At 33.4% G+C, this 19993-nt stretch overlaps 1 pseudogene; it reads right to left on the bottom strand.

Moving 5' to 3' along the window:
- Positions 1-219: 219 nt before the first annotated feature.
- LOC120163559 lies at positions 220-9408 on the bottom strand (annotated as a pseudogene).
- Positions 9409-19993: the final 10585 nt, after the last annotated feature.

Below are 19993 nucleotides of genomic sequence, written 5' to 3'. Positions count from 1 at the left end.
CCCCACCTCCACCACCGGTAAAATGGAAATAATTGAATGGCCCTTACTCTGTTCTATCTTTAACTCCTGAAAGGTACATTTCATCCTCTTTTATTTATTTCAAAGTTAAAGTGTACAGAAACACACTGATTGTCCGGTCTAGATCTACAATGTCGTCTCTAAGATTGGAACATTGTTTAGGAGAGAATGATGACGAACCTAACGTCATGGTGCCAAATCCTACTTGTCATATCGTAATTTCAATGCAACACGGCATTCCTCTCGATCGAAGAACTCCTTTTCGTCACCTCGAATTAGATACGTTTCATGTCCTTTACCAGCAGTCACCTACGACGATCATTATATATATCGTTATCTTCTAACAATTTATTTATGAAAACACAGAAGCAAGCCAATCCCTACAAAAAGAAGATCCAAAATTCAGAAAACTTACAATCATATCGCCTTCACACATGGCAATGGCATTACGTATAGCCACCCGCCTATTCTGATGCACATAAAGTTGATGACCATCTGATAATGGTGGATGGTAATCATTTTCTCCATATTTCAAGTGCTCCTGCATGCTCCGTCCCACACCGGCTAGCATGTCATCCAAGATTTCCACTGATTAAACATACAAAAAATTGATTAGCCTCATCTTTCTCAGCAACTCGTGATTATTTTTACTGTATTTGTTTTACTTACATGATCTTCATTCCTGGGATTATCAGATGTAAGAATCGTGACTTCGCTTTTATCTGTTGATATTTTGGCCATAATCGGTCTCTTCTATTGGTCCTTATCCCCTCCACAACCAAAAACTAGACCAAAATCACAAACTCAATTGGTTAGAAAAACAAAAGAAAAGATAATGAACCGATTTCATTACAAAAAAGTGAGATGCATACCAGTAATGATCCTCTTTGGTTCAACCTCCCTTACAAAACCAAGCAGACTAGAAACTGCATCAGGAGTGTGAGCATAGTCCACATTTACTCCAAATGGTTGCCCTTCATTTATTACCTCGCACCTTCTGGGAACAGCATCGACATTTTCGATCCCTCTACCGATATCGTCCAAGGGTGCCCCTGCTGCAATCCCAACAGCCACGGTTCCAAGAATATTATAGACATTATGTCTTCCAAGCAAACTACACGAAATCTCCAATACCACGTGGTGTATTAACCAAGACCCGAGTCCCACTCAAGGACAACTTTCAGGGCATGAACATCGGCATTCTTGTTATCGATTGTGAATGTCACCAAAGGAACTTGAGGGTTGCCTTGGGAAATAAAGAATTTCGAATTCGGATCATCGATGTTAACAACTTTGTGGTGCCTCTCGGGATTCACCATCCTCTGAAACGACTTGGCTTTCGATTTCTTGTACCGGTCCATAGTCACATGGAAATCTAAATGGTCCCTGGTAAAATTGGTTAACACTGCAATGTTGAAATCAACCTCCCTACATCTCCATATGGACAGTCTTTCGGAAGAAGCCTCCATAACAACTGCCTCGTACCCATTATGCAACATCTCTGCCATCAACTTCTGAACCGCATTAGCATGGGGTAGTTTGTGGGATTCCGGCCCCAACTTGTTGTCCCCATGAATATACTAATCAATGGTGCCCAGCAGCCCAATCCTCTTGCCCAGTGCCTCATACAAACCCTTTACCAAATAAGTGGAGGACGTTTTATTTACCAATGGTCCCGGTGATGGAAATAACACACATACTCATTGAAGGGTGCCCATAAAAAGAGGCAGCTAGTGAAGCCAAAGCTGAATTAGTATCCTCAACAATGACCAGTGCCTTGTATCCCAAGCTATCATCAATTCCTCTGGATTTACTTGCTATAGCAGAATCCTCTCCGATGAGCTTCAGTCAGATAAAGCGTGCATCAAAACTCGATTCAACACAGCAGATAAACAAATCCCCAGATTTGACCTCCCTGGAATCTTGCTGCGTACCTGTCATTTCAACCTTTAAATCACCATAAACCGAAAGCGGAACCACTCTACTTTTGTCTAGAAGCTCGGTTAAACTCATTTTGAAGTTGGGTACCTCAATTTTGACTTCACTCTCCCCATCATAATTCCCCGTTTCCTCCTCTAAGTCTTGTTGTTGGAGTTTGTCATACAGGGTGGCTTGGCAATGGATTTTCTGAAAATCATCAAAAGAATTGGCGTAATACTTTCTGTTGGAAGTGGAGACAAGAAGCCCACTGTGGCGGTGCGTTTTTGCAGAGATGACATTGCAACGAGGAGAAAGAAGGGTAGGGAGAGAAGGAGAGAGAAGGAGAGAGAAGGAGAAAGAAGGGTGAAACTGAAAGACATTGCTGAAAAACGAGCAGTTGCAATGAGGGGTATTCTGCCATTATTAATGCCCAACGGAGATTCAACAAATGAATCGCGCTAACATGTTTAAAGTGCATAAAACTCACATTATCTAAAATTATATAAATCTTAAAATAGATAAGATTCACCTATAATAATATTATTTGAATCTGAATTGTCTAATATATATATATATATATTAGTTAGGATTTACTTACTCACAATATCTTCTCATTTTCTATGATTAATCTCAAATTTTGATTTTCTCCTATCAAAGAATCCTAAAAAGATATATATATATATATATTCAATTGTTGTTAGGATCATTCTTTTATTGAAGTAAAGTATAATTGGGTAAATTATAAATTATAAATTATTATCATTCAACATTTTCTTACTCTTATTTTAGATATTAAAGTTTAAAATTTTTCAATTTACTCATTAAATATTTTATTTCATTTTGTTTTGAGCATTGAAGTGTTAAACCATAAACAAAATGATGACATATGTCACATGTGTTAATGTAGATTGCTTTTTATTTACAAAAAATTCATGAGTTTTCTACGCCATTTTTCTTTTTATTATTATTTTATTTTCTTCCTCCAATGATAAAAGTTTTATAATTTCATTCATTTGTTATGTTGAAGTTGTAATTACCGTTTTTTTGACTACTTAAGATGTCAACGAACTCGTCTCATTATCCCCTACCACTTTATTAGTTTAGATTTAACATAAACCACTTTAAAACTCAATCTTAAACTAAAAGCTCATGAAATGTTAAACCATTTTAATCTACAATACACATCTTTGATTAGTGTAGAATAAAGATATACAACTCATTTCCTCCTCCACCTCCCCATAGTTAGGATTTAAAATAATATACTTCAACATTGAGAAATCAAAGAAAATTCAGAATTAGGGGGTTTCAAAAGAATTAAAGAAAATTATGAAATCATTTAATATTTTTTAAAGAAAAATGTTTAGACATAAAGTAATTAGGTATTTAATGGTAGAGTGACCAAAGTATAAACAAATAAAAAGTTTAGTGAAAGAATTGACAATTTTTAAAATTTAATAATCAAAATAGGAATGGGAATAACGTTGATCGCCAAAAATTAATTGTGGAGGATAAAGATTTTAAATTCACTAGTATTAAATACGAAAATACCTAAACTAACTCATTACGGTTGTCCATTCATCATAGGGTTACCTATTGTAACATCTCAAAAAATTGTAAAAAATATTTTTAGCGTTTATTTTGACAAAAAATAAATTTTCATTTAAAAATAAAAAAGTGTGGTTCGAGGAGTCACCATCAATCTTTGTTTAAAGTTTGATTGGACCACCAAAAAATATTGTCATTTTAATAAAATTTAACTAAAAAAATATTAAAACAACTTTTGGTAAACTTTGTAGAAAAATGAGTTCAGAAGTCCATTATGTAATACCCCAAACATCGGGTCAGTGACTAAAAGGTAAGAATTTTAAAATTTAGTGGTTAAATTTGATCAATTGAAAATTTCAAGGACTGATTTGAATTTTTTTTGGTTTAGGACTTATTATTAAAGCTTGAAGAATGGAAGGGAATTATGGTCTTTTAGCATAAAATGAATTTAAAATTCATTTTAAAGTTATTTTAAGCATGTGAGAATTGAGATAAGGGAAGAAAAAATCTGGAAACACTTTGGTTATCTTCTCTTCTTCTTTCTTCTACAGTGACTCTCATGCTATGGTAAGAGATTGTGAAGTTGATTGTTTCTTTCATTTTTTAGTTGGTTTTTGGTTCATGGGTGGTATAAAAACTTAAGGAAGCTTTAAGATGAATAGAAACTAAGAGATTGGTGAATTAAGGATGAATTAGTAAAATGAGTTTTTAAGGGATTTGATGAGATTGATCAGTATTTGGATTTCTAATGATATATTTGACTTGTCAAGGGTCTAATTAAGGTGTTTAAAGTGTTAGAAAGGATTAAGAACATGTTTGATTGATGGGTATGATTTTTATTTTAAAGTATTCTATGGAGAATTTTGAGATGTTAAAAGAGGATTAATGGATATAAGTTGTGTGATATAAATGTTATTGACTTTAAGGGCTTGAATATAGTTAAGGTTAAGAGATTTAAGTGAGTTTTGAGTAAATTCGAAATGAAATAAGTGAAATATGGGTAAGGGTGTCGGTACTAGAATAATAGTATTGATATTATAAGGTTAAATTGAAGGAAAAGTGTATGAATAAGATGAACAATATCGATACTGGTTGAAGTAGTATCGATACTGATGTATAGGTATCGATACCAAGGGTAAGTTATCGATACTGTAATTGAAAATGAAATTTCAGAATGCCAAAATGGTATCGATATTGAAGTAGGTATTGGTACCAAGAAGAGAAGTATAGGTACTGTGTAGAGTAATTCTACTATGCAGTCTGAAATTTAAATTAGGAGTTTTCATTCTGTTTGTGTAAGTTCTAATTGATTATCTGTTAATGGAAATCTGATATTGATCTTGGACATGTTGATGTATAGATTTGGATCGAAAGCGTACCGAACGAATCAACGTAGTTAAGAGAATGAATGAAAGTTAAAAGGATTTCATTTAAGACTTACGTGAGGCAAATGTGAGTGTTATTTATTTATTTATGTTATATTAGATATGAGAACGGCTTGTGATAAGCCAACCTCAAGGTTTTCGATTGAAAATAATTTTATTTATTTTATGCAATATTTTTATGATGTTTAATATAAATTGTATTTCCAAAGTACTGTTTTGATTAGTATGTGAACATGTTATATGTGAATGTGTTATACGTGAAAATTCTATGTGAATGTGTTATATCTGAATAAAAAATACTTTGAATAATGAAATGAAAAATTATTATATGGTTAAATCCCAAAGTATATGTATGAGAATTAGAGGTATAGTTTGCATGCCAAGAGTCGAGGGTTCTACGTGGTCCTTCGGGACAATTCTATGTGGCCCTTCAGGATAAATTCTACATGGTCCTTCGAGACAAATCTATGTGGCAATTTTGACTGCAATTATAGTGCACAACCTCAATGTACTCACATACCTTGAGTTCTCAATAATATGCACTAGGCACTTTAAACAAAATAATATGAACTGATCAGTGTATAAGATTATAAGTATGTGTATGAAAGGTATATTGGTTTCCACATATAATGTCTCTTGAAAAATGTTTAATAAATGCTTTATTGTTTTCATACTCATGTATGACTCATTAAGTCAATGACTTAGCGTGTGATTGTTTCACACGTAGGTTCAAAGAGATCCGAGGAGTAAAGCTAGGAAAGGACATCATACACTTGGAGAAGATTAGATTAGAACGATTTGAATTGTAGGTTTCTTATTATTTTGTAATTTTGTTGGCATGTATCATAAAAGTTTAAATCGAAATGCTCTGATCAATTTTGTAACCATACTATTTTAAGTTTAATGAAAATATATTAAGTATCTATTTTCATTGTGAATTATGAATTTTCGATAGTTACTTTTGTATAAGAGTTTCTGTAACCCCTCAGACCGATGCGAGTGGCTTGATTCAATCCGGGGTGTCACATTATAGCCACCGGAGCGACCCACCGTAAAAATCTCTGAAAAATTTAAAACTTTTATTAAAACATGTAAACTCATAAAATAATTTATGGATATGAAAGTAAAAATTTACCAATATTCAGAAATAAAGCAGATTTTCAGACTCGTATATAAAATAAAATACAACCTACATACCCCATAATCACATACACCGTACTCCGTAAGCAACATCAGTGGAGCTCCCTTACTGATGTCGGAAGCTACACTGGTTTAATTCTTTCAACCTGAAATAGTGAGTCAAAGAGTGAGCTTTGGGAAGCTTAGTAATACAATACTACCAGTTGATGCTACAGAACATGCAGATAAATGTAAAATAATAAAATTTCCTTATTAAATCAGAAGTATACATGTTTTTTCAAATAAGATGGAGTTCCACTGATAGATCATCGAATAAAAGCCATGAAGACCCCAGTTCATAAAAACATTCAGAGTACAATGTTTTCAGGAGATTGGATAAGGTGTCTAGTGTGTTCCTACCAAAACCAATGAAAATATATAGATCTCTTTAAAATAGTGATCGTTTAAAACATGTTTCCAAAACCTTAGTAGAACACTCCAACCGAACACCGTTATATAGTTCCTCAGAACTGCATCCATAAGGGCTTACCCTAGGCACACAGAAAAGGGAGCCAACCTAAGGGAATACCTTGGGGCCCGAAGCCTACCCAAGGTTCACCTTAGGTCCGTAAGGATTTACCAGCTGGATCAGAGATGAACCTCTATACTCTAGAATTCTACCCATTTCTAGTAGAAATCAATTTTAACTGTAAATCATAATATATGGATCGTGATCCAATAATATTTCATAACCGTGATAATGAAATAAACCATATAACTGATCTCCACCTGTACACCATAAGTAGTCCCATGATTAAACCAAGGGAGTACCTTGGGGCCTAAGAGCCTACCCAAGGATCACCTTAGGTCCATAAGGATTTACTAGCTTGATCAGAGCTGAACCTTTAGCCTACCTAGATATTGTCCTAATAAAACAGTTCAAGTAGTAACTAGTGGAAACATGAAACCATAGTTTATAAATCATTAAATTCCATGATTCCATAAATCATGAACAATTCATATTTTTTTGTGAAAAGCGTAATTTTAGAACACATACTAATTTGCCATGGTTCATAAACCAGTAAATCAATAATATCGGTAAAACTCATTTCAAAACATATAAAACTGTCATGTAGTACATGTAAAACACATTAGAGGATCCAAGTATTTTTCAAAAAGCACTGAATAGTTATTAGGAAAATGTGAAACTTATATACTTTGATCAGATTCCAGGAATGAAGTGCAATTGAAGGGATCAATTACTAATGGATCTAATCAGACATTTAAAGTTGGTACTTTAGAATTTTACTATAATTCAGGTGCATCAGGAAGGTGTTCAGAAACCTTTATATAGAATAAATTCTAGATTCATATTTACGGAGAGTGATTCCATTACTCAAACAATCAGGGTATTCAGGATTATGCATGAATTAACAGAATTTTAGTCCAATTGAACCAAATAGGGTATTCAGAATCCTTTACACCTGAGTTACTTGTATTTTCAGATATGACAGGATTGATTTGAGCTAATAAGGGAGAAACGAAGATTCAGGACATTTACAATATGTTTTGATCTATCAGATTATCGAAATAACTCGAGCTGAATAACTCCCAAAACTAATGCATGTCAACCAGTCCATTCGTTGCCCTTCCAGGGTATTCACTCTTTAATACCAACAATTATTGTCTATATATCACTTTCAGAATCATCGTTGAATATATCTTAAGGAGACGAACATATATTCCAATGATCTTTTTTTTCATTTCCACATTGCAACAATATCAGGAATTGTCGACGTACTTTAATTTGTGGTTCATAACCCTTAGGGACAGTACATCATGTAAGTTCATCAGATTTTCTAAACTTATCCAAATTACTTACTTAATCCTTAGTCATTGAGGTTACTTTGTTCATTTAGTAGTCAAATCTATCTCGGTCACTTCAGAGTTTTCTAGAGTAATTCAGACGTTTTGAATTTCAGATACATATTGTACTTCCTTTCAATTCAATTTGGTCATATAATAAAGTCATTTTGGTATTCGAGGTTGATTTGTTCATTTTAGATTTAAGGGTATTAGTTATTACAGGGCTTAGAGGTACTTTAGGTCATTTTACACTTTAGGGTCATTTTGGTCATTTTATACTTCAGGGGTAATTCTATAATTCAAATATATAACCGAAATTTAATTCAATGATTCCAGAGCTCAAGTGTATCAAGATATGAGTTCTCAGGTCATCTCCATATCATAGTCATCTATTGTGCTTAACACTTTAAGCGTATCGTCTTCATTTCATTCAAATATGTCAGTGGCATACTTTCGATAAATTAGGCTTGAATGTATTCTAGTTCCTTTAGCATTCAGGGTATTTTTCTCATTTGATCATTAGACGTTATTATAGTTATTACGAACCTCAAGGACATTTTAGTAATTCCTTTCAATTCGATCATATGCATTTTTTCTAATAATTAGTCAAGTATATCCTTTTAGAGTTATTTTTCGTCATCCGAGGAAATCTTGGTCTTTTACAGTACAAGGGCATTTTCAAATTTTACCCCTTAGGGATATTTTTGGTAAGTTCTTATCCAAATAATCCTGATATTTAACCTTTAAAGATATTTATCAAAATTTACAGATCTTGAAACTGATTAATTTATTATTGGATCACTGAACTTATAATTATTTTCGATTGATCTTCTAATTTCTCTTTATCGAGCCGTCTAAGTCTTATACCGTGTTCTGTCCTTATTCTAATTTACGTTCGAGTCCAATGATAATTAAATACATCTAATGGATCAATCATTTCCATTCATGCAATTACCATCTATCAATGAGTTCCAAAAATCATTCAAAAGGTAGTAGAGTATTACTTTGATTTTCGTTCCATATCGATCGACCATTTAAACTCCATTCGATTACTCTCGAAACTAATTGAAAAATGACTTACTAGGTGCGAATTTGGAAAAATGGACTTCGGATTTGGACTCAAGACGTAGAAAAACATAAAATATGACCCTTTTCGAAAAAGTTAACTTTTTGGTCAAAGTCAATGGGTTGACTCGGATAAGTTGACTCAGTCCAGGTTTACTCGATCGAGTCAACCAGACCCAGTTCGACTGGGTTGACCGGTTTGGGCTGGTCCAAACCAGCTAGATCGGTTCCAGAAACTTCCTGAACCGAAAGTAGAACATCACTCGCACTACCGGCGCGTGGCGCCGCATACGGCTGCGACATGGGTTGCTTTGGGTGGTCGATTCCTCCCTGATCATCCACATATTCGTATTAACCAGCTATCAACCCAACAATCATAAATAAATTCCCTAAAAACTCAAAATCTGATCTTACCCACAACGGACGGCGAGAACGACGGCGGTGAGATTACCCACAGGTCGGGTTTGATCAGAACTGACAGGGAACACATTGGTAACAACTTTTGCAAGATGGTCACCGGATTGTTCAAAATCAATGGAAAACCATGGCGATCGGTGTTGAAGACGATGAAGCTTTACCAGACTTTACACGTCTTTTGGCGGTCGATCCGGGGATGAGGGTTAAGGGGTTTTGGTCGAGGTGGGTCACCGGTTCAATTGGGACGGGTGGTGACGTACATTGTTGGCCGGACCAAGGTGGATTTTAAGTAGCGAAGGGGTTGGTTTAGTGGAATGAGTTTGAGGTTCACAGGTTGAGTTACTAAAAAGGGGGCTAAAATTTTCAATGCTAAAGAAAAATGGGCAAATTTGGGTTGGGTCCCCAGATTTCCTACAGTTTCCTAAAACTGACTATAAGTTTCTAAAACTTATATTTGACCCCTAAATTGGGGTGTGATATATTCACCACTAAGATTGAAATAAGGTTTAAATTTTCAAAGAATTTTCAAATAGTCAAAGTTTTGTAAAGTCAATGTGACATCTCAGATTCATATAAGGGTCGTGTATGAGTTGGGGGTGTTACACATTACGTGTAGGGAAGGATTAACACTCACAATGCTTGAAAATCGATACCTAGTCGATTAATTTTTGTCCTTACAATGGAAAATTAGGAAGTTGAATTTAATTTAAGTAATGATCCCTTTTTGATTGAATAAATACAATGTTATTTAACTAACTAAAACTCAGGGAAAAGTCAACAATTCGTTGTATTTAACTGGAGAGAGCTAGCCATCTAATATGAATTAGGATGGTGTCCCTCTCTTTTCCAACAAAAGTAGTGAATTACCAATATTTCTTATCAAAAATTTAAAGTAAATTGACAACACTTCAGCATTTCGAAATGAGGAGAAATACCATATAATATAATGGATAATGGTGATTTTTCCATTCCCGAAAATAAATAAGAAATGTTATAGTTTTACAATTAAACATTGTATTTATTCATATACAATAAAAAATATTTTATTAATAAGAACTACCAAGCCATTAATATATATAGAGAATACTCAAATATTTATAAGTATCAAGACTAGACTATCAAATAGAGTCAAATATTTATTCCATTTTGGATTTGGTTATAACCGTTTTCTTGAGGATTTGTATGTCATGGCTCATTTTCTCAATGTGAAACATATTCACATGTGCCTTTGATATCTTAAATACCATATATTCAACTGGAATCAGAGTATCCTTCTAAAAAAGCATAATCTTAAGATAATACAATCCATACTCTTAAGCATATGAGATATCAAAGTTCTCTCATAATTACTTTTCAGAGGTTTGTCATAACGAAAATATCTTTGTTTCAACCTTTTGTTGAATATATAGACTTATCTTTATTTATAGTCTTTGATCATCTTCCTTAGTTTTATAAGGGAGTATATTTTCAAAGAATGAGATATTCTTTGATTCCGTTATTGCATTATTTTGAATCTCGGGGTTTTTTTATTCATACACAAGATGTCGATATGTCTTGCTATAATCTACATAGCCAATATAATCCACCGATTTTGAATTTCTTTTTCTTTGATAATGAGATCGTTATCTTTACAAGACACCCCTACATTTTTAAGTAATTATAGAAATATTTTCTACATTTCCATAACTCATATAGTGTCTTGTCAATATTTTTATGGAGAATCTTATTTAAAAGGTAATTAGCTTAAAAAAAGCTTCCCCCACATGTTTTGTGATAACCCATAACTTCTTAACATAGTGTTCATCATTTTCTTTTAAGAATTAATTATTTCGCTTTGCTACCTCATAATCGTGTTACTTAATGAATGATATCATGTTGTGCACAGTATTGACCAATTAATGGTTCAACTTATTCACCAGAATTATCACTTCTTACCATCTTAATGATTTTATTAAGTTGGTTTCAAATTTTAATTTGTAGAGAATAGATTTCTCTATAGTTTCACCTTTGCTCTTTAGCAAATATATAACAATACTTTTATTTATCACCTATAAAGGTAACAAAATATTTATCCATTCTTGTTTGTAAAAGTATATTAGGAAAACCCATTATTACGACAGGAATTCAATTTCCAAAATAAATTTACTTTCAAGATCTCACTTTACAAACATATCGAGATTTTAAAGAAATAAATTTAATGATTTCTTTATTTTTTTCTTTCAAAATAGAATCATATTTGATTCCCAAGAAAATAAATTCAATCCATCGATTTATTTTCTTTTACAAATAATGAAAATAAATCCAGTGATTTATTTCATTTTACAAATAAGAATCATACAAGATTCCAAAAAAAAAAAAAAATCAATGATTTTATTTCCTTTTACAAAACAAGAAAATAAATCCAACGATTTATTTCTGTTGGGATTATGAAGAGGCTCAATTGAACAACCGAAAAAGTGCAAAGGGGGTAAATGAATAAAATTGTGTTTAGGGAGTAAGGAGAACAAAAAGATAAGACAATTTGGCACAAGAATTTAAAGTGGTTCGATTTATCAACCAAGTCTTCATCCACTAACTTAGCTCCTCACTAACTATTTTCTAACAAATTCACTAATTTGTTCTTTCTTTTTCAAGGATAAAGAGATAACCTTTACAACTCCCTATCTTTTCAATGGCTAAGATAGAACCAAAAACATTTACAAGGAAAAATATTATAAACAAATAAAACCTCTAAAAAGGAAGGTTTTTACAAATTAAAAGCTCACAAGAACAAAATATTTACATGACAAATGAAAATAAGATTGGAAAACTATTCTCTTGTGTTTGAATGCTTGGATAGGTGTTCTAACCCTTCTTCAAGTGTCCTCAACTTGTACTTTTGTGTTGGAATGTTGTTGTGGTCGTGCCTAGCCGTTGGAGGTGGTTTAAAGCCGTTAGGTATCAATTTTCGTGCAAAATAAAGCTTCTCAGACCAAGGGGTTTCGGTACTCCTAAAGGGAATATCGGTACCACCTTTTTTATATTTAAATTAACTAGCCATTAGTAGTCGTTGGGGCCTGATGGTATCGATACTATGCTCAGGGTATCGATATTACTATACAGAGTAGTATTGGTACCCCTTTGGGTATCGGTACCATTTTTACATTATGAAATTTGAGAAAATCAAGTAGTATTGGTACTACCTAGTGAGTATCGATACTTTCCTTACCTTGGTATTGGTATCATATGAACAATATCGGTAATGTTCATGAGTTATCAATACTGTAAGAACAATATCGGTACTAATTGTCCAGAATAACATTTTGTGCTCAATTCCAAGCTTTAAGGACTTTGAATTATTTTTGAAAACTTTGAATAAATTCAATTCAAGTCCAAAAACATTTTGCCTTAAATTGTTATATCAAAATATAGTTCAACAATCTCCCCCTTTTTGATATAACAAAATATTTGAAAATTGTTTTTGGCAAAATTTCCCCTTACTAAAATATTTATGAAAAAGATACCAGTTGTTGGGAAAAAATATGAAAATGTTTAGCTCCCCCTTTTTCATTAACAAATTGAATTTTCAAACCCATACTTCTCCCCCTTTTTGTTAAATCAAAAAGAATTCAACTTTAAAGTTCTAAAATAACTTTGGAGGGTAAGTGATAATTTTTACATTAAAAACCATTTTAAAAATCAAAGCTCCCCCTCAAAAAGTGCATTCCAAACAAAAATTGACTTTAAAAACTTGACACTCAAACAAAATTAAATTTCAACAAAAAATAACAAACATGTTAGTAACACATGAAATTCAATATTTCAAAGTCTAAAATACTTTATACAATATCAAATGTTAAAATGAAGTGCATATGCATAAAGGTTTTCAAAAGTGTTATGTATTTGAAAAATTTGATATCAATTGTTAGAGAGATATCTTTAACATTTAAAACACATCCATAAACATTTAAAATTTAGGTCAAAAATTTAAGATTTGTAATATCAAAGCATTTGAAAAGTTGATATCAATTGTTAGAGAGATATCATTTGCATTAAAACCAATTTTGACCAAAATTCATTATGATGAACTAAAAATTATGAAAAATCATTAAAACTTTAAAATATTCATCATAACACCTTTTTAACATACATGAGATGAAAAACATCAAATCATTTAAAATCAAAACTCATGCATGCTTAAATCAAAATGAGCAACCAAATAATCAAAATCAAAAGCATTAAGCTTAGAAGTTACCCATTCCTTTATCAAGTGTATCATTCTTTCATGCCTTAATGCATCCGTTCACGCATTTTAGTTATGTCATCCTTTCTTACCTTAGTGCATCCGTTGATGCACTTTAATTATGACATCCTTTTATTCCTTAATACATCCGTTCATGCACTTTAATTATAGATTCGGTATAGAGCAGTTCATAGTCTAAACTCATTCATAATGCTCTTTCCATACATATAAAGAGAATATAATCAATTTTATAAAACATATATAAATTTAAACATTCCAATTTCAATGTTCTTCCTCTCAATTACTTATAATAAGGGACTCACCTAGTAATCCCCACTAAAAAGATGTAGAGATGTTTGGCTAGTCAATAACTTTGTCTTTCCCCTTTTCTTGCTAGATTCAGGAGCTTGGTTATGATCTACACAATCATCCATTCAAGACATATACCATACCAAATGTTAGTTTATTCCCTATCATTTATACTTTAATACTTAAAAGTACCATTCTTTCAATTTCTATAACCATTTCAATCTATCTTATAGTTCCAAGCTCATTAGTATCGGTAATACTACCCTGGTATTGATATTTATATACTATGGTACCTATACCCCCTTTCAATATCGATATCATTTCTATATTCTGTGTTGCATGGTATCGGTACCTTTCTCTCAGTATCGATACTTCTATATTATGGTACCGATACTCCCTTTCAGTATCGATACCATTTTGACATTCTGGATCCATGGTATCGATACTTCCCTTTGTTAGTATCGATACCCAACAGTATGGATACCACTTGTATCGATACCGATACTGTTCGTCCAATTTCTATTTATTTACACCTATAGTATCGGTAATGTTCTATCAGTACTGATACCATTGCCCAGATTTATCACAACTCAATTTTTCACTTAATTTTTCCCTCTAATCTTATACTTTTACCTCCAACAACACTATTTAACTCCTCTTTACTTAACCCGACTAACTTTACTTCATTTTGCCTCCTTTAACATCTAACATCTTCATAGAACATCTCAACTCAAGAGTCATGTCATTTTTCTAAACATGTTTTTAATCATATTTCATGCTTCTAATCTCTTATTACATCCTTTGACAAGTCAATTCTACTAATAAACCTCAATAAAAATACATATATCAACATATCATTCAAAAACCTATTTCTTTAAATCTCCTAGAAAACATCCATTACTTAGTTTTACTCTTATTTAATCCTTCCTTAAGCTTAGATATCATTTCATGTTACCAAAGCCACCAATAATTTAAAGGAAAAACTAGCTAATGGATGTTTACCTTATCCTAGAGAGAAGAGCAATACCCACGTGAAGAAGAAGAAGAGTAGAAATTAGCCTACTTTTCTCTTATAAAATCCCTAATAATAATATATTTTTAAATTCATTCACTCTCTTAAAAGACCAAAGTGCCCTCTTAATTTATCTATTGTTATAAATTAGTTAAAACACTATTTCAAATCATTTTCTCATCTTTTACAACTTATTCAAATAAATCTCAAATCTTCAAATCTTTTCAATATAGTCTCTGATCTGATATTTTGGGTATTATAATTCTCCCCATTAAGAAAATTTATCCTCGAATTTAAATGAATACCTAGAATGAAGATGTATAGAAATTGTATTCTCATGTCCTCCTCTCTTTCCCAAGTAGCTTCTTCAAGTTTATGATTTTGCTAGAGAACTTTAACTAAAGGAATCTTTTTGTTCCGTAATTCTTTTATTTCTCTATCCAGGATCCTCACTGGTTCTTCTTCATAAGTTAAATCTGATCGGACCTCTATCTTCTCTGGTGTAATAATGTGGGACGGATCTGATCGGTATCTTCTGATCATCGATACGTGAAAAACATTATGGATCTTATCCATATCTGGAGGCAAAGCTAATTGGTATGCTACTGGTTCGACCCTTTTCAAGATCTCATAAGGTCCAATGAATCTTGGACTCAGCTTTCCTTTGACCCCAAATCTCAAAACTTTTTTCCAAGGCGACACCTTCAAAAATACTTTTCTCCCACTTGAAATTCGATTTATTTTCTTTTCAAATCAGCATAAAATTTCTGCCGATCAGAGGCTATCTTTAAATTACCCTGAATAATTTTTACTTTCTCCTCCATTTCTTTAATCAATTTCAGCCCAACTAGGTCTTGGTCTTTTAATTCAAACCAATTTAATGGTGTTGGGTACTTTCTCCCATACAAAGCTTCATACGGGGCCATCTTAATGCTTGATTGGTAACTTTATTATATGCAAATTCTGCTAAAGGAAAATACATTTCCTATGATCCTTTAAACTCAATCACACATGCCCTTAACATATCCTCAAGTATCTGGATAGTTTGCTCTGACTGCCCATCTGTCTATGGATGAAAAGCTGTGTTGATGTTCAATCAAGTACCCATTGTCTCATGTAACGACTTCCAGAACCTTGAAGTAAATCTTGGGTCCCGATCAGATACAACTGATATAGGAACTACATCCAGTCTGACTATTTCTTTAATATACAACACCGCATACTTATCCATCGAGTAATATACTCGAACGGGAATAAAATGAGTTGTCTTGGTCAATCGATCTACAATTACCCATATATATTCCTTTTTGCTTGGTGATAAAGGTAGCCCCGAAACAAAATCCATGGTGACTCGCTCCTACTTCCATTCAGGAATGGATATCAGTTGATGCAATCCGGAGGGTACTTGATATTTAGTTTTCACTTGTTGACATGTCAAACATTTTACCAAATACTCCGATACATCTCTTTTCATACCAGGCCACCAATAATGACTTTTTAAATCCTAATGTAACTTATTCCCGCCTAGATGCATAGTCAAAGGGCTATAACGTTCTTCATAAAAACCATCTTTCTTCAATTTATCATTATCGGGAATACAAAGGCTTCCTCGATAATATAGACATCCGTCCATTCTTATTTCAAGTCTTTGGTCTCATTCTTTTCAATTTATGCCATTCTTGCCAAGCATTTCTCATCTTGACTTTGTAGTTCTTTTATCCGATCTAAAAACATCGGCTTTAACTTAAGTTGAGCAATCAAGGCACCATCTTCCTTTAATGACATATGTGCATCCAAAGCCTATAGAGAGGCAAAAATCTTTCAGCTCAGTGCATCCGCTACTACATTTGACTTTCGGGATGATAATCAATAATTATATCATAATCCTTTAAAAGCTCGATCCATCTTATTTGCCTCAAGTTTAGTTATTTCTGAGTCAACAAGTACTTTAGACTATTGTGATTCGTATAAATATGGCACCGTTCCCCAGACAGATAATGATGCTAGATTTTTAATGCAAACACAACAGCTTCCAATTCTAAATCATGAGTCAAATAATTTTTCTCATGATTCTTCAGTTGTCTTGAGGCATAAGCCACAACTTTTCCATCTTGCATCAGCACACACCCTAGTTCATAATGGGATGCATCATTAAAAACAACATAGTCTTTACATGCCTCATGTTGTACCAACACGGGGGCCTTTGTTACTATTCTCTTGAGCCTTTCAAAACTTTCTTGACATTTCTCCTTCTAGAAAATGTCATATCCTTTCATAACAACTTAGTTAGCTGCAACGCTAACATTGAGAAGTGCTTCACAAACCGTCTATAATAACCAACAATTCCCAAGAAACTCTGAACTTCAGAAACATTCTTTGGGGGTTTCCAGTCCACTATAGCTTGAATCTTTCTTAGATATACTCTTATGCCTTCTGAGGAGACTATGTGGCCAAGGAAAGAAACTTCGGCTAACCAAAATTCACACTTTGACAATTTGGCATATAACTTATTCTCGCTAACTGTCCTAAGAACTACTCATAGATGAGCATCGTGTTCTTTTCTTGACTTAGAATATGCCAAGATATCATCTATAAATATCACCACGAATTGATCTAAGTACAATTAAAATATTCGGTTCATCAAATCCATGAATGTTGCAGGGGCATTAGTTAAGCCAAATGGCATCATTACAAATTCGTAGTGCCCATACCGAGTCCGAAAAAGCTGTCTTTGAAATATCATCTTCTTTGATCTTTAGTTGATAGTACCCTGACCTTATATCTATCTTAGAAAACATCGTTGCTCATTTCAATTGATCAAAAGATCATCAATCCTCGGAAGAAGATACTTGTTCTTTATTGTGACTTTATTTAAATGATGGTAATCAATACATAATCGCATATACTCGTCCTTCTTTTTCACAAACAAAACAGGTGCTCCCCAAGGAGAAACACTAGGTCTTACAAACCTCTTATCGAGTAACTCTTACAATTGGGCTTTTAATTTCCTCAATTAAGTCAGATCCATTCTATATGAAGCCATAGAAATAAGTTCGGTACCCTGGTAAACCTCAATCCTGAATTCTACCTCATGATCTAGAGGCAACCCCGGTAATTCTTCGGGAAAAACATCCAAAAATTCTCTAAATGTGGGAATATCATCTACTCTAACCTCTGAATTTGAGTATCTATCACATTGGCTAGAAAAGCTATACATCCTTTCGACATCATTTTCCTTGCAGTCATAGTTGATATCACATTTGATGGTGATTTCGCTCTTTCGCCGATCATTACGATTTTGGCATCCTTTTGAAACCATGCCTAAAATGATTTCAAATTCATCGAAGGGTAACTTCATCAGGTTTGTCGGAAACACAATCTCTTGGATCTTTATAGGACATTTTCTACATATTTTAGCTACTCTCATACTGTGACCTATAGAGTTTATCGCTATCATCTCACTCACAATCGTAATGATCAACTAAAACAAATGCAGGCTCATCAAAAAGATGGAAAATACCTATTATGATTTCAGGGTCATCCCAATCCTCATTAGCCTTAATATTGTAAATTTTAGCGACTCCTCGAGTCTCTGCATTGAAACCGTTTGTCCCCTGGATCTACCACTTCCTCTATTTCTATTTGAGGTTGCCATTGATCTTTCAGATTACGTTGAATTGTCCCTAGATTTCTTAGGATAGTTTCGAGCAAAGTGACCAGTCTCACTACATTGGAAACAAGCTCCATTGAGAAGTCTCCATGCTCCACTGTGTAATTTTCTACATGTTTGACATGGAATTCTCTCCCCAGATGCTCTACCCGAGCTAGCAGCAAAAGACTGAGATGGTCTATTTTTTTGTGGAGCTGCTGCAAACCTATCTCTATCAGTAATCTCGAACTCAAGCCCTTGCCTTTTTTAACATGATGGAGAGTGGAAGGTATTCCCACTCTTTTCCCCATATGAACACTCTGCTCTACGACTAACATCTCCTCCTGAGCTCTTTCAATATCTTTGTCTCGATTTATGACTTCTTGCAGACTTGGAAAGTTCAAGGCCAAAATCATCTCTTTAACCTTTAGCCTCAAACCCTCTATGAACCAATCACATCTTTCAATAGCAAGGGGAGGTTGAAACTGAGTCAGTATAGCATCAAGGGCTTGCATGAAAGTTCCAAACTCAGGCCCCAGAATCCCCTAAGGTGCAGGTGCACTAGCATTTTCAGAAGGGAGAGGTTGTTCACTATTAGCCTCTTAACTTTCACTATCAGTTCGTCTTACCTCTTCTGTTCCATAACTCTTCGCGAATTTGAAGATTCTGACATCTATTATGACATAAATAATAATAACATTACAATTAGTAAGGAGTGCCATCAATTTCACTCTAATGACACCATACCAGTAATATTGACAATCTTTATGGCATGTAAGCCTTTACCTACGAGTGGAAGCAACACACATTAAGCATTTATTTAGTGAGACATAGTATTGTAAGAGCATTAAGGTATATATCAGTATCTCATGGTTATTTGATTTCAAACTAATTCGTATCATCCATAAGGATTAGATAAGTCATTCTTATCGAAACCAAACTTGTTTCATATTATTATCATAAATATCTTTAGTATGTCAAACATACTTTTCTTTCTTTCATTTTTCTTCAATAAGTATTCATTAATTTCAGTTATGTTGTTCTTACATTTTAGTTATGACATCCTTTCATGCCTTAATGCATTCGTTCATGCATTTTAGTTATGGCATCCTTTCATGCCTTAGTGCATCCGTTCATGCATTTTAATTATGGCATCCTTTCACACCTTAATGCACCCGTTCATGTATTTTAGTTATGGCATCCTTTCATGCCTTAGTGCATCCGTTCATACGCTTTAATTATGACATTGTTTCATGCCTTAATGCATCCGTTCATGCATTTTAGTTATGGCATCCTTTCATACCTTACTGCATCCGTTCATGCATTTTAGTTATGGCATCCTTTCTTACCTTACTGCATCCGTTCATGCACTTTAATTATGACATCCTTTCATGCCTTAATGCATCCGTTCATGCATTTTAGTTATGGCATCCTTTCATGCACTTCAATTATGGCATTCTTTCATG

This window comes from Hibiscus syriacus, unplaced genomic scaffold, assembly GCF_006381635.1.
Source record: "Hibiscus syriacus cultivar Baekdansim isolate YM2019G1 unplaced genomic scaffold, ASM638163v2 tig00111463_pilon, whole genome shotgun sequence".
Lineage (NCBI taxonomy): Eukaryota > Viridiplantae > Streptophyta > Magnoliopsida > Malvales > Malvaceae > Hibiscus > Hibiscus syriacus.
Note: the sequence above shows the minus strand (reverse complement) of the source record. Positions and strands in the feature narration are given on the sequence as shown.